The 11706-nt window shown below is 48.9% G+C and overlaps 3 non-coding genes across 3 annotated transcripts; 2 read left to right on the forward strand and 1 right to left on the reverse strand.

The window, feature by feature from the left end:
- The first annotated feature begins 3422 nt into the window (after nt 1-3422).
- Nucleotides 3423-3495, forward strand: trnav-uac (transfer RNA valine (anticodon UAC)). The gene has a single exon. It is a non-coding gene; the product is annotated as a tRNA-Val (tRNA).
- Nucleotides 3496-6043: 2548 nt separating this feature from the next.
- Nucleotides 6044-6125, reverse strand: trnas-gcu (transfer RNA serine (anticodon GCU)). Its single transcript has one exon. It is a non-coding gene; the product is annotated as a tRNA-Ser (tRNA).
- Nucleotides 6126-11025: 4900 nt separating this feature from the next.
- trnar-ucg (transfer RNA arginine (anticodon UCG)) lies at nt 11026-11114 on the forward strand. Its single transcript is given in 2 exon segments — nt 11026-11062; nt 11079-11114. It is a non-coding gene; the product is annotated as a tRNA-Arg (tRNA).
- The last annotated feature ends 592 nt before the right edge of the window (nt 11115-11706 follow it).

Genomic DNA, 11706 nt, shown 5'->3' on the forward strand with positions numbered 1-11706 from the left:
CAACCTGACCTGTCTGGTCAATTCATTGTGGAAGTCGACGCCTCCGACTCTGGGGTGGGAGCGGTCCTCTTCCAACGGTCCAGCCCAGACCAAGAGCTCCATCCCAGCTCCTCCTTCTCTCGCCGCCTAAACTCCGCTGTGCGGAACCACGACGTAGGGAACCGGGAGACACCGGCCGTCAAACTGGCTTTGGAGGAGTGGAGACACTGGCTGGAGGGAACGGAACATCCATTCATCATCTGGACGAACTACAAGAACCTCGCATAACTCCAAAATGTCTAACACCTGACCTCCCGCCAAGCCCTTTGAGCATTACTTTTTGGCCGTTTCGAATTCACACTCGCCTATCGTCCTGGTTCCACGAACGGGAAGCACGATGCTCTCTCTCGTCAATATGTCTCCGAGTAGGGCTTCCCAACCCCGAGACCATTCTTCCACCATCCGGTGTGGTGGCTACCCTCACCTGGGAGGCCCAGCGGACTCAACCTGACCCAAGGAATGGAACCGCCAGTCGTCTCTTCGTGCCCGACGCTGTTCGGTCTCAGGTTCTTCAGTGGGGAAACACTCCTCGTTTCGCCTGCCATCCCGGGATCGATCAGACTCTGTTCCTTCTGAAGAGACATTTCTGGTGACCCTGCATGGATGCTGACACTCTCTCCTTCGTCTCTGCCTTTTCTGTGTGTGGCCACGGAAATGTCTCCCATCGACAACCTGCTGGGTTGCTTCATCCTCTACCTTTCTCTTGTTTGCTACCCGCTTCACATGGTAACACTGCTGTACTCAACGTGGTGGACTGCTTCCTGAAAGCCGTGTACTTCGTAGCCCATCCCAAACGCCCTACAGCCCGTGACACAGCCGACCTCCTTGTTCATCATGTCTTCCGCCTTCATGGGATTCCCTCGGACATTATTTCTGACTGGGGTCTCCACTTTGTCTCTCAAGTCTGGAGTTCCTTTCGTCAGGACCTTGGAGCCTCAGTCAGTCTGTCTACCGGCTTCCGGTAGACTAACGGTGAAACCGAACGATCAAACCAGGATTGGGAGCAGCACTGCGCTGCATAACCGCCAACAACACATCATAATGGAGCACCCATCTCGCTTGGGTAGAGTCCGCCCACAACTCCCCGGCCAGCACCGACACGGAACGCCGCCCTTCGTATGCTCCCTCGGCTACCAACCCGCTCTGTTTCACGTACATGAAGACCAAACTGCTGTGCCTTCAGTCAGGCCCGTCTCCGCGGGGCCGCAAGATCTGGAGGGATGCGCGCGGCCTTGCTCCGTTGAGCCGACCGCAACCGGAGGATTGACGATCGCCATCGAGTTCCTGCACCCAGTTATCGGCCTGGGCAGGAGGTTTGGCTCTCGTCAAAAGACATCCCCCTTAAAAATGAACCCAGGAACCTCGCCCCTCGTTATATGGGACCTTTGGAAATTGAGTGTGTACTCAACCCCTCGGCGGTCATACACAAACTGCCAAAATCTATGCACATCCACCCTACATTCCACGTTTCACAATTGAAAGCGGTATCTGTCAGCCCTTTGTGCCCTCCTGCCGAACCCCTCCACACGCCCCGATTATTGACGACTACCCAGCAATGAGGCGACCAGAACTAAGTACCGTACTCCAAGTTGGTTCTGACCAGGGTCCTATATAGCTGCAACATTACCTCTCGGCTCCTAAATTCAGTTCCACAATTGATGAAGGCCAATACACAATATGTCCTATTAACAACAGAATCAACCTGCGCAGCTGCTTTGACTGTCCTATGGACTCTGATATCAAGATCCCTTTGATCCTCTGCACTGTCAAAAGTCTTACCATTAATACTATATTCTGTCATTATTTTGCCTTACCAAAATGAACAACTTCACATTTTTCTGGGTTGAATTCCATCTGAGTCTTCTCAGCCCAGTTTTGCATCCTATCAATGTCCCACTGTAACCTCTGACAGCCCTCTACACTATCCACAACACCCCCAACCTTTGTGCTAACGTCAAATTTCCTAACTCATTCCTCCTCTTCCTTATCCGCGTCATTTATAGAAATCACGAAGTGTAAGCGTCCCAGACAGATTCCTGAGGCCCACCACTGGTCACTGTTCTCCATTCAGAATATGACCCGACGACAACCACTCTTTGTCTTCTGTGGGCAAGCTTGTTGTGGATCCACAGAGCAATGGCTCATTGGATCCCATACCCCCTGACTTTCTCAATAAGCTTTGCATGGGTACCTTATTAAATGCAGGTTGATGCTTTGATTTGTTCGCCACTAATACAGCTAGCACTGTAACTGATTGGTTCTTTCGTTCAACCCGCGAGGCCTCAGTTTTGCTTTTTGAACATTACTGAATTATTTATCGGAGCAAAATATCACCCTCCGTCCCGCGACGCACCCGCCGTCTACTCCGGAGTCGAATTAACCAAAAGGAGAAGCAACGAAATCTTCCATTCCTGAAGTCATACTTCAGAAATAGTTGATATACTCTCATTGCTCCTCATCTTCTCCGTTGTACTGTCGATAAAATCCACTGCATTGCAAGATGAGATCAGAAAACCAGTTAAGGCTCCATTACTTCCCATGTGACAGTCCAAATGAAAAGATGACCTGTATCGCCAGCCTTAAGGCACAGAAGAATTCACAGTGAGATTCGTACCACTCCTTAGGATCGTAAACGGCACATCGGACCTTATATTCGGGGTACATTCAGCCGTTCTTTCTGTGAGTGCTCTCACAATTCCACCACCACCTATCAACCCCTCTCGCTAATAACTCCCTCTACCGGTTACTGGTCCACCTGTTTATCACTATTGTCCATGCATTTTTTGAGAGTGGGTGTGGGGGTGTGATCTTCAATAAATGAATTGATCGCAATCACTTTAAGAACACCAGGCAACCTGCTCACGGGTAGTGTAGCCGAGAGGTCTCTGAGGTGACGGGGCTTCGAATCACAGCACCGCCACGGTTCGAATGTATCCCGGTGTTTGTTCGAAATGCTGCCGTTGGGCGGACGGAACCAGCCGACATTCACCAAGCTACTCCTGCAACAGAAAACCCTCATCCCTCTGATAATCCCATAGATCATTTCTACAATCACCCCAGCTCAATAAATTTGTGGCTAATATTTTGTCACTAAATTGACTGTGGATTTGTTTTTTTTTTAAGTGGAGTCCTCGGAGTCCTCGTGTTGTAGGACGCTTCTGAAAGAGCTGAGCATCCACCCGCTGAACAGACAGACCGGAGCTCTCATCGCTGAAGCTCGTCTGCTCTTTACATAGGCCAACCCACGAAAAAGACCAGGCGGAAGAAAGAATTTCGTTTTCTATTTCTTGGGTGTAGAAAAGATTGTTCTGAAGAACAAGATGAATGAGTGGAGAGTGAAGGAGGTGTGCAGGGTGTCTGGTCGATGCTCAATAGCGTAGAACATTTCTGTAGTGTAGTGGTTATCACGTTCGCTTTACACGCGAAAGGTCTCCAGTTCAATCCTGGGCAGAAACACTCTTTAGACTCCAGGATTTAGAGAATAAACCGTGAACGTTTCAGTTCGGATTCAAATGAATTATCATGGGAATGCCCCTGCAGGAAATTGAAAAGTAATGGTCAAAAACTTCGTGCATAATCGACAGAGCATGGGAATTGAATACTTTTATTGTTTCGAGACAAGGTGATGATGATGGGAGATCGCATATCGGTACAGAGACAGGGTCACTATCTTTTAATATATCAACCTTGCTGTGTATTGCTGCAAAATGTAGCTACTTACGAAACATCCCACGCGAGCATACAGATTAGTAATTAACTAGTGATGTTCCCCCCCCCCCCCCCATCGTTAACTTCACAAATAAATATACAGATTTCGGTGTATACTCGGCCCCGTGACTCAACGCACAGCTCCGGATTTTCCCTCGGTACCGTGTACACCTATCACATTATTAAAACCTGACTGCCAGTCAATCTCAATAAAACGGCCACTGTTATATTATTCAACGTCCCGATGACGGACTTACCACTGATGCGCCAATCTGCCCAGTCGATGTAAAATATGTATCATTGAAGTTGCAAAATTTTCAATCAAGATTTATTTGAAATATCAGGGGAATCGAAGGGAGAAAGCTAAAAACTGTGCATCCGAAGTTACGAGAGAGATGGATGGGAAACTCGAGTTTTAATCAGAGCCACCCACAACATTCACACGCTGTACGGAAACTCCTTCAGTTTGTGTTTTCCTTGTAGATTCCTCACCTGCGTGGCAGCGGTTGACACATTTCACCTGTGCGGTGCAGACATTGTGCCGCTCTTCCTCTGTTTCCAGAATCACATGACAAGAACACACTCCACTCGACCATTCTTTGATATCAGTTCGGTACACTCGAGCATTAATCGACAATGCGCTGTGGTCTGAAGGAAGGATTCAAAGTCACCTCCTTCAGGATCTGTGCGCTCAACTCCCCGTTCAGAATTTCCGCACGCACCACCATCCCACCCTCATCTTTGCGACGAGACGAAGGATAAACGAGGGAAGAAGAAGGGTGAAACTGATAAACATCGCATCTTATAACGACGTTCAAGCATTTTGCCCTGTAGGCGCATTTATAGTGATCGTTCAAGGAACAACGGAGTTTCGAATAGATCCAGAGGACCGAAAATTGGAAATGTCTCTCCACTCTTTAAAGGGAGGGAAACAAAAAGACAGGGAAGTATAGGCCTGTTAGCCTTCTCCAGTATTTAGACGATGTTGTCCATTACTAAGGATGACGTTTTGGGGTACTTCGAGGCACATGTAAAAATAGGCCAAAGTCAGCATGGTGTTGCTTAAGGGAAAACTAGGCTGACAAATCTGTTGGAATACTTTGAGGAAATAACAGACAGGATAAATGAAGAAGGGTCAGCGGATATTGCTTGCCTGGAAAATCAGAAAGAATTTGACAAGGTGCCAATCTTGAGGTTGCTTAACAGGAGGAAAGACGGTGGTATTACGGGAAATATACTAGCATAGATCGAAGGTTGGCTGGATGGCTGGAGGCAGCGAGTGGGAATAAAGGGGGCGTTTTTCTTGTAGGCTGCCGGTGATTAGTTGGTGTTTGACCCATTTATTTTCATGTTATATGTCAATACTCTCAATAAGGGGTTTGATAGTTTTGTGGCAAATTGGCAAACCGTTAAATATAGATTGATATTAGTGTTAGTGTTGAGGAGCAGGACCCGGCAGACGAACTTGGTCGTGTGCTTAGGTAATAGCTATAAAGGCTAGTACAGGCTTCCTGAAAGATTAACTTGCAGTTTGACTCAGGATTAACGAAGGGAAATGCAGTGATGGTTTACATATCGAGAGAACTGGAAAATGAAAGGAAGGATGTAATGCTGAATCTTTATACGGCATTGGTCAGACCGTAGTTGGAAAATAGTGAACAGTTTGGCTCCCTGATGGAAAAGCGGATTTGTTGGCATTGGAAGCGGTCCAGAGGACGTTCGCGAGAATCATCCCGGGAATTACAAGGTGAAATATGAAGAGCGTTTAATGAGTTTGTACTCGCTGTAGTTTCGACGAATGACGCGTTGATCCAATTGAAACCTATCGATTATTGAAAGGCCTAGGTATAGTGGACCTAGAGAGGATGCTACTGGTCGTGGAGAAGTATAGGAAGAGAGGAAGCAACTCCGGAATATAAGGACGCCCATTTAGAACAGAGATAAGGAAGGACTTCTGTAGCCAAATGGCTAGGAATTTGTGGAATTTATTGCCACGGATAGCCATGGAGGCCGTCAATCGATGTATTAAAAGAGGTGATTGACAGTGTCATAATCAATAAGGGGGTCAATGTGACGAGGAGAAGGCAGGAGAATGGGGTTGAGAGGGATAATGTATCAGCCATTCCCGATGGTCTCAACGGTCTAATTCCTCTCTCAATGTTATCGTTTTATGGGCAAATTTGGAGACAAGTTCTAATTGTGAACATTATTTATCATGACTCACAAAACAAACTATCTGGTAAACGTTGCAGATCTGGATGTTTTCCAACCGATGGCTCCTCAGAGTAAGAGGTCGCGACGAGGGTGGGATTCGAACCCACGCGTGTGCAGCACAATGGATTAGCAGTCCATCGCCTTAACCTCTCGGCCACCTCGTCTGCTCTTCCCTCTCTTGTGTTCCAAAGTTCTGAATTTCATCACAGCACGTGAAAACCCCGCTTATGTTCCACACATTTGTCTCCAGATTCAACCTCTATTTAGTTTGCCTGTGATGCTTATCGGAATTCATGGAAATGGGGAAGGAAGGCTTATGGAGACAGGTGCTAACCACAGCAAAAACAGAACTATCTATTACTGGCATTTCAGCCGCTACCGCCGTGCTATGCCAGATTGATCGATTCAGTGCTCTGTAACTCTGAGAAACAGTGTGTTTCGAGCTGTAGAGTGAGATAGCACTGTATCGAAGTAAATATGCGTCTAGTGGCTTGCTTATCATGTTGTCTGACTTCAAGAAAACGGATATTATAGTTAATTCTAAGCCAGCTCCAAAACAACGGCTTTTCGTGTACTGGCAATTGTAAGAATCCGATAGCCACTAAACTAGAGAAACACTGAAGAGCACCGAGCACTGCCTGAGGCAGCAGATCCCAATGTCCAAACCTTCACCGACACAAGCGCAGGCCGATAGCCACTAAACTAGAGAAACACTGAAGCGCACCGAGCACTGTCTGAGGCAGCAGATCCCAATGTCCTAACCTTCACCGACACAAGCGCAGGCCGATAGTCACTAAACTAGAGAAACACTGAAGCGCACCGAGCACTGCCTGAGGCAGCAGATCCCAATGTCCTAACCTTCACCGACACAAGCGCAGGCCGATAGCCACTAAACTAGAGAAACACTGAAGCGCACAGAGCACTGCCTGAGGCAGCAGATCCCAATGTCCTGACCTTCACCGACACAAGCGCAGGCCGATAGCCACTAAACCAGAGAAACACTGAAGCGCACCGAGCACTGTCTGAGGCAGCAGATCCCAATGTCCAAACCTTCACCGACACAAGCGCAGGCCGATAGCCACTAAACTAGAGAAACACTGAAGCACACCGAGCACTGCCTGAGGCAGCAGATCCCGATGTCCTGACCTTCACCGACACAAGCGCAGGCCGATAGCCACTAAACTAGAGAAACACTGAAGCACACCGAGCACTGCCTGAGGCAGCAGATCCCGATGTCCTGACCTTCACCGACACAAGCGCAGGCCGATAGCCACTAAACTAGAGAAACACTGAAGCACACCGAGCACTGCCTGAGGCAGCAGATCCCGATGTCCTGACCTTCACCGACACAAGCGCAGGCCGATAGCCACTAAACTAGAGAAACACTGAAGAGCACCGAGCACTGCCTGAGGCAGCAGATCCCGATGTCCTGACCTTCACCGACACAAGCGCAGGCCGATAGCCACTAAACTAGAGAAACACTGAAGCACACCGAGCACTGCCTGAGGCAGCAGATCCCGATGTCCTGACCTTCACCGACACAAGCGCAGGCCGATAGCCACTAAACTAGAGAAACACTGAAGGGCACCGAGCACTGCCTGAGGCAGCAGATCCCAATGTCCTGACCTTCACCGACACAAGCGCAGGCCGATAGCCACTAAACTAGAGAAACACTGAAGCGCACCGAGCACTGTCTGAGGCAGCAGATCCCAATGTCCTGACCTTCACTGACACAAGCGCAGGCCGATAGCCACTAAACTAGAGAAACACTGAAGCGCACCGAGCACTGCCTGAGGCAGCAGATCCCAATGTCCTAACCTTCACCGACACAAGCGCAGGCCGATAGCCACTAAACTAGAGAAACACTGAAACGCACCGAGCACTGTCTGAGGCAGCAGATCCCGATGTCCTAACCTTCACCGACACAAGCGCAGGCCGATAGCCACTAAACTAGAGAAACACTGAAACGCACCGAGCACTGTCTGAGGCAGCAGATCCCGATGTCCTAACCTTCACCGACACAAGCGCAGGCCGATAGCCACTAAACTAGAGAAACACTGAAGCGCATCGAGCACTGCCTGAGGCAGCAGATCCCAATGTCCTAACCTTCACCGACACAAGCGCAGGCCGATAGCCACTAAACTAGAGAAACACTGAAGCGCACCGAGCACTGCCTGAGGCAGCAGATCCCAATGTCCTAACCTTCACCGACACAAGCGCAGGCCGATAGCCACTAAACTAGAGAAACACTGAAGCGCACCGAGCACTGCCTGAGGCAGCAGATCCCAATGTCCTGACCTTCACCGACACAAGCGCAGGCCGATAGCCACTAAACTAGAGAAACACTGAAGTGCACCGAGCACTGTCTGAGGCAGCAGATCCCAATGTCCTGACCTTCACCGACACAAGCGCAGGCCGATAGCCACTAAACTAGAGAAACACTGAAGCGCACCGAGCACTGCCTGAGGCAGCAGATCCCAATGTCCTGACCTTCCCCGACACAAGCGCAGGCCGATAGCCACTAAACTACAGAAACACTGAAGCGCACCGAGCACTGCCTGAGGCAGCAGATCCCAATGTCCTGACCTTCACCGACACAAGCGCAGGCCGATAGCCACTAAACTAGAGAAACACTGAAGCGCATCGAGCACTGCCTGAGACAGCAGATCCCAATGTCCTAACCTTCACCGACACAAGCGCAGGCCGATAGCCACTAAACTAGAGAAACACTGAAGCGCACCGAGCACTGTCTGAGGCAGCAGATCCCAATGTCCTGACCTTCACCGACACAAGCGCAGGCCGATAGCCACTAAACTAGAGAAACACTGAAGCGCATCGAGCACTGTCTGAGACAGCAGATCCCAATGTCCTGACCTTCACCGACACAAGCGCAGGCCGATAGCCACTAAACTAGAGAAACACTGAAGCGCACCGAGCACTGTCTGAGACAGCAGATCCCAATGTCCTGACCTTCACCGACACAAGCGCAGGCCGATAGCCACTAAACTAGAGAAACACTGAAGCGCACCGAGCACTGCCTGAGGCAGCAGATCCCAATGTCCTAACCTTCACCGACACAAGCGCAGGCCGATAGCCACTAAACTAGAGAAACACTGAAGCGCACCGAGCACTGCCTGAGGCAGCAGATCCCAATGTCCTGACCTTCACCGACACAAGCGCAGGCCGATAGCCACTAAACTAGAGAAACACTGAAGCGCACCGAGTACTGACTGAGGCAGCAGATCCCAATGTCCTAACCTTCACTGACACAAGCGCAGGCCGGTCGGTTCTGGCGTCTGCAAGCAACGGTTGACATTTAGAAAAAGAGAGCACGCATCTCTATCAATGACGAATTGTTTTTATTGGACCATTCTCGCTGATTCCAATCCCAGAATATAAGGCCGCCTCAAAAGTCAGTGGCGTGCATCTTTACAGATGTTTTTTTTTTCTGTAAGAGAAACAGCGAAATAGAATATTACATTTAAACAAAGTTGCAAAATTTATTGATATTAACAACAGTAGTCGAATGTTCATCTGGGATGAAAACACTGCGTTTTAAAATTACGTTTAGATCGGTCAGCGGATGAGTCATCTCGTGGAAATGCCTGACAGCAATTCGCACGTTTCGCATTTTTTCTATTCGCATTTCTTGCAGAAGACGATCGTGTGGCCGAATGGATAAGGCGTCCGACTTCGGTGCTTAATTCGAAGTGATCAGAAGATTGCAGGTTCGAGTCTAATCACGGTCGATTGACCAACCTGACGGTTTTGGTTCCATTCTGTCCCCCACTCTCTGCAGCACAGTTGCCTCATGTGAAACAACTGCACGCACGGGGATTAACCGGATTACTCCGCCCTGCTGGGGAACCGAGCGAAATATCACGCCTTCATTATACGCAACTTATAATGTTATGTGTCCCGTCTGTGATGTACTTCTACGAAAACTTACATAAACAACGCGTTGAAGCTTCTCAAACTTTCGGGACGAGCTGATGCTTGGAAGGTGATATCTAGTTCACACTGACCTCCATTTCCGACCCTACCTTTTCTGAACGAATTTTCAACCCCGCACTGATAATCACTTTTCCCGTCTCGAAACCCTCCTCCAATTCTTGGACAACCCGATCTGATTCTACCCCTCCCCGGACGTTTTCATCGCTACCTGCCGACGAGACATCATCCGGCTCGACGTTACCACACTCGCTCCTCGTCGAAGTTGATTCTCACCGAACGCACTTTCCACCTTCCACTCTCTCAACGTACCATCGGACAGCAGGCAAAGGGGTTGCTGCTTTAATGTGGCGGACTATCGCCTTGCTTGTAGAGACCAGGCAGTAGCTTTCAGACACCTCCACATACTCAGAGAGGGAGATACATCAATGGGAAGGGATAGCTGGAGAATGACAGACCGACAGACCAACTCAAGCGGGATCTTATGTAAACCCTAGAGTTCTAACCTGCGATTTCGTTTCCCTAACTCATCCGAGGTCATCTCTGTATGTCTGTCTGCCTCTGTCTGTCTCTCTCTCTCTCTCTCTCTCTCTCTCTCTCTCTCTCTCTCTCTCTCTCTCTCTCTCTCTCTCTCTCTCTCACACACACTCCCTTCCACCACCCTTGTAGCTCTCCATCTCTCTGTTTCTCCCTCCCTCTACCGTTCCTCTTCTTTCTGGCTGGTAGACTTTTTGTGCTGGGTACCATTGACAACCGCTCCCCAGGCATTGTCAAATGAATGGCATCGACCTTGATCGTCCACTCACTTCTGGCCCTGCTTATTCAATCCTAATTGGGATTCCAATCCCAGAATATAACGCCGCCGCTAAAGTCAGTGACGTGTACCTTTGAGAATTCCTTTCTGTGACAGAAAGAGGTAATTGAATTTAAGTGAAGAGCCCAAAACCAGAATGAATGTAGAGATATTGAAAACAATGGCTGAATGCTCACCTGGGATGAAAACACTGCGTGCCAGTACTTTTAGCTCAGTTGGGAGATCATTCTACAGGTGGGAAACTACTTGCAGCAGTCAACATGTTCCCCATTTTTCCCCTGATATTTCTCCTACAATAGGACCGTGTGGCCTAATGGATAAGGCGTCTGACTTCGGTACTGGATTGGAAGTCATCAGAAGATTGCAGGTTCGAGTCCTGTCACGGTCGTTTTGCCAAACTGGCGGATTCGGTTCCATCCTGTCTCTCACTCCCTGCAGAATGGTTGTCTCAATTCCGCGTGGGGATTAATCGGAGTACACCACCCTCGGGGAAAATGTAATGTCTCGTCTTCGTTGTACGCAACCTATAATAGTATGTGTCCAGTCTTTGCAGTATTTCTGAAAGCACTTCGTTACCAATTCGTAAACAATTCATAAACAATTCGTTGGGGCTTCTCAGTGCTCTCCATCAACTGACTAATATTCTCTGGCCTTGACCGTCTCATTTTCTCTATGGATGTCCATTCTCCCATCAAAGGGGCCTTAAAGCTCTTCACTGATTTCTCAAAAAAATAAAAAATAAATTCCCTTCGTCACCACCATCCTCCGTCTGGCAGAACCGGTCCTCAACTCAGCAGTTTGTCCTCCAGCTCCTCCCTCTTACTCTAATTTCAATGGGTGGCCATGGAACTCGCATAGGACCCAGATGTGTCTGCATTTTCCTAAAACAATCCATGTCCCAAACCTTCCCCGGTAACGCACCCCAATGCTCCCACCGCTACGTCGACCAATGCATTGCTGCCGCTTCCAGCAGCCGTGCT

This window comes from Hypanus sabinus, unplaced genomic scaffold (assembly GCF_030144855.1).
Source record: "Hypanus sabinus isolate sHypSab1 unplaced genomic scaffold, sHypSab1.hap1 scaffold_447, whole genome shotgun sequence".
Lineage (NCBI taxonomy): Eukaryota > Metazoa > Chordata > Chondrichthyes > Myliobatiformes > Dasyatidae > Hypanus > Hypanus sabinus.